This window comes from Phalangium opilio, unplaced genomic scaffold (genome assembly GCF_054372755.1).
Source record: "Phalangium opilio isolate 3A_F unplaced genomic scaffold, DU_Popi_V2 ptg000042l_1, whole genome shotgun sequence".
Taxonomy (NCBI): domain Eukaryota; kingdom Metazoa; phylum Arthropoda; class Arachnida; order Opiliones; family Phalangiidae; genus Phalangium; species Phalangium opilio.
The window spans coordinates 8,798,102-8,802,328 of NW_028324166.1; positions in this window are offsets into that span (position 1 = coordinate 8,798,102).

Sequence of the window (4,227 nt, forward strand, 5' to 3'; positions counted from 1 at the left end):
GCAGACGACGCAAACAACTCGCCTCCACTATCGTCTACCATCGAAGAGATTAGAGATGAAAAGGAGTGGAAGCTTCAGAGCAGGCTGGGAAATAAGCATAATTTTTAAACTAGTCCTTGGGACCAGTGACCCCCTAGTTTCCGAAATAATAAACTGGTCTCCAGACTGGTCCCCACCCTTGTTCTCCTATAGATTTGCAATTAATAAACTAGTCATTGGGACCAGTGACCCTCACGTTTTGAATAAAAAAAATGGTCCAAGCTATTAATAAACTGGTTTTTGACCTGTAAACTTGTCTTATTTCCTAGCCTGCTTCAGAGCTGTGGAAAGTTAGAATTTCGAAAAGATATTTTCCAAATGGTCTTCCGAACTAGGGATCTCTGATGTCTAGAATTATTAAAATTAGTCCCAAGGACCAACCCCTTTGCCATGAACAGGGTGGGAAATAAGGATTTTTTATAACTGCACATTGGGAAAGCGACCAGTCTGGGAAATAGCACACTTCCTCTGGTCCAAAACCAGTTTGCTTGGACTAGTTTTTTAATTCTAGAAGTGAGGGTTACTGATCCTCAGGACCAGTTTATTAATTGCAAATCTATAGGAGAACAAAAGTTGGGACCAGTCCGGAGACCAGTTAATTATTTCGGGGACAAGGGGGGGGGTCACTGGTCCCAAGGACTAGTTTAAAAAATATCCTTATTTCCCAGACTGCAAGCGACCCCCCCCGCTGGCCTGGAACCTAGCTCACTTGATCACGCGCGTCCGGGAGCGCGGATCGAGTGGGCTATGCCTGGAATAAATAAACTGATCCATGACCAGGGTGGGAAATAAGGATTTTTTTTAAACTGGACATTGGGCCAGCGACCCCTCTGGCCTGGAATAAATAAACTGGTCCATGACCACTGACCAGGGCGCGTCGTCTGCTAAATTGAAGAAGTGGATAATTAAAATATAATAGCTAATGTCTAGACTTTGGAAATCCTTGAATTTTCTTAGTGGTCCTGTGGACCACTGACCCCCCTCCGATTTAATTTTTAAACTGGCCCAGGCAATTTTTAAACTGGTAATTTGCCCTGTGCTAACCCTAGGCATAGCCCACTCGATCCACGCTCACGGATGAAGGCCTTTCAATCGGCAAAAAGTGCGACTTTTGGATTCTTAGCGGGATATTCGAAGGAACCGAAAATTAACATTAAGTTCTATGGGAGGAGGTTGGTTTTTTGACCAGATCCTTTAACCTATTGATCCAAATGTCCTGAAATTATAATGAGAGGTGTGATACAATTTATTCTAATATATCAAAAAGGATTCAAGCTTTCAGACTAGATAATTATTTTAATAAAAATTTATTAAATTATTATGTCACAAAAGTAAATTCGTACTTAATGCACAATATCTTTGGATCTAATGGCCCAAATGTCCTAAAATATTAATGATAGGTGTGTTACAATCTAATATATCTAAAAATGGCTAAAAAATTTCATAATTTATTAGGTTTCCAAAAATAATAAATCTAGTACTTCCACTCCCTTTCCAAGATTAAACATATTGCTTACAAATTACGCTAAAAATCTTTTAATTAGGCCCTAAGCAAAATTATAGGGCTTAAAGCTTAAAACACACCTATTTTGGGGAAGTTCAAAGGAACACTTGTGTTCTACCAAGAAATTTTTTATGTAAACGCATTTTAGTTCAAAACCGTATTTACTGAAAATATCACGTACTTTACAAAAACAAAGAAGCGCAGAAAAATCACGAGTAAGAAACTAACTGAAAAAGGTTGGGGAAAAGTATCATAATACCAGTTGCAGTTGGTAAAAAAAACCAATGATTTAGTGAAGAGCTAGTTTTAAATTATATACTTAGTTGTCAAGGGGTCCAAGAAGAAAAAAAGCTTGTAACCCAGTTGGTACTATCGCAGCTAGCTTTTATTTTAAAATTTGGCAGCTCCATTACGCCGCATCAATGTCTGGCGATATTTTTTACTCGTGGCCAAGTACACGCAAAACGTAAGACTGTTAGAAAAGAACACCAACAATTGGGAATCGTCAAGGTCCACTAAGAATGTCGGAACAGCCTTGATGTCAGAATAAATAGCACCAATGGCGTAAGCGATAGAAGTAGGTCCATGTGCCACGAGTTGCAGCGCAATTACCAAGAGTAAAGTCACCGTGACACGTTCTTCCGTTGTCTGTGATCGCGTCATGCTCGTGCTCGAATTTGACGTGTTGTTTGGCTGTGAAGTAAACGCATTATTTTTCTATTGCAGAACATAACGGTACAAGCATAAATAAAGTTTGAAACTTCTTATTGTTGTAAAGCTGCGTTTCTGAAGATTGGTTGGTTTCCATGTTATAGATATGAGTTTGGTGTTAAAACGGGAAAGGCAACTCTAAAATCATAGACCTACTACCCCTTTGTGATTTTAAATATCGCCTATTTCCGAAACATCTGACAAGTTACAGGTCGGTTGGTGGAAAACCCGTGTGGTTTTGTCAGTGGCGTCGCTAGGCCAAAATAATCGGTAAACCCTACCAAAAAATTGCTGTTAGCAACCTAAAATTCTGTAGCAATATATAAAAATTTTTCAATATCAAACAGTATAATTTTGAAGAAAAAAACAGATGGAGACAAGTAAAATGTTTCATGTTCTATCGAAGGGAGTCCCAATAGTGTGGACTAAAAGCTAACCAAAGCTAAAATTAACCTAAAACGAGTGAAAATCCTTCATAATCGGTTCTTTAGTCTTTATCAATGAAAGGTTGTATATCGTTAAAATACGAATAATTTCACGTTGACACAAATTTACGGATAGTTTTAAAGGTCTACACATTTTCCAATGAACCCATAATGCAATTTTTTTATTATTAAGTTCTTATAATAACTTTCAAATAGTTTGCCCAGATTTAGCCCCCCCCCCCAAATTTCAAAACCTAACGACGCTACTGGGTTTTGTTACATTATCCTTTAATGAATATCTGAAGGACCTAGTTTGCGTCAAACTTACCGAGACTGTAGTTTCGGGCAACAGGGATTTCCTTCTTATTCTGGCCTTCCACAAGTTAAATAGCAAAGAGACGGTAACGAAAACAGTCACCAAACAGGGCACCGTGTATATCAATAGATGCACCAAACTGAATAGTATAGTGCTCGTTCTTTCGCCAATCAATTTGAAATTAGCTTCGATAGCATATAGTTGAAATTGACTAATTGTGGTCGCATTCTCTTCGATTCTTACGGTAAACTCAAACAATTTAAACAGAATTAAAGAAGTCGCGAGCATAAGTAGTGAAAGTACTGAAATTCCAATGAGGCAATAATAAGCTCTTCGTTTGGTGCAAAGTGTTTTTGAAGCTAGAGGCCACGTGACTGCGATGAATCGAAATACACTGACAGTCAAGGTTAACCAATTTGAAACACAAGCCACAATCAGAATAATGCCTTGACTTAAGTAATAAACAACCACAAAGTAATAATTCCGAATTATAATTGGTAAGAAATATCCTGTGATGGCCGGAATCATAGTCAAATACAACACAGTGTTAATTCCTGGAAATTAAAAGTAAATGAAGTTTAAAATAAGGTAGGCCTATATCATAAGTAAAAACATTGCCGCCTCTATTGGATAAGGCCCGAGCGGGCGATATTCCCCCTCCTCAAAATCTGACATTTTAATTCGCCGCTTTCTGTCGCGAGAGGCGCTCGTTTTGACAAAATGTGACGTCATAATTTTTTGAATTTTAAACCTCAGGCTTTTCGCGCGGCTTTGATGGCAGGGCTGGGCAGGGGAGGGGATTAGGAGCTTGTTGGGTCTGGGGACGTCAGCACAAGGAGTGTGGGAAGTCGGTTCGTTACCGTTCCTCAATTCAATAATGTTCTAGAGATTACATGCATATTTTATTGCCTTATTTCTGTCATACCTTACAGTACAATTGTGGCGATAAAAAATTTCCAAAGATATTGTTAGAAAAGTTTTTAAGACCTCTTTTAAATAATTATGCTGAAGATATAACTGACCAGTACGGAGCTTTTAAGAAACTAAATTCAAAACCGTTATGTAGAAAAATAATCAAAGTTTAAATTTGTTACTCTTATAAAACAAAATAAAATCTTTTAAAGCTAATCTGTTTATATTGTTTATATTTAGTTTTCCAATTCATAGAGAAGATAAACCAAATAACTTAGGTATTTCGTCATTTTTGCAAAGGAACCATTACAAGACTGAAT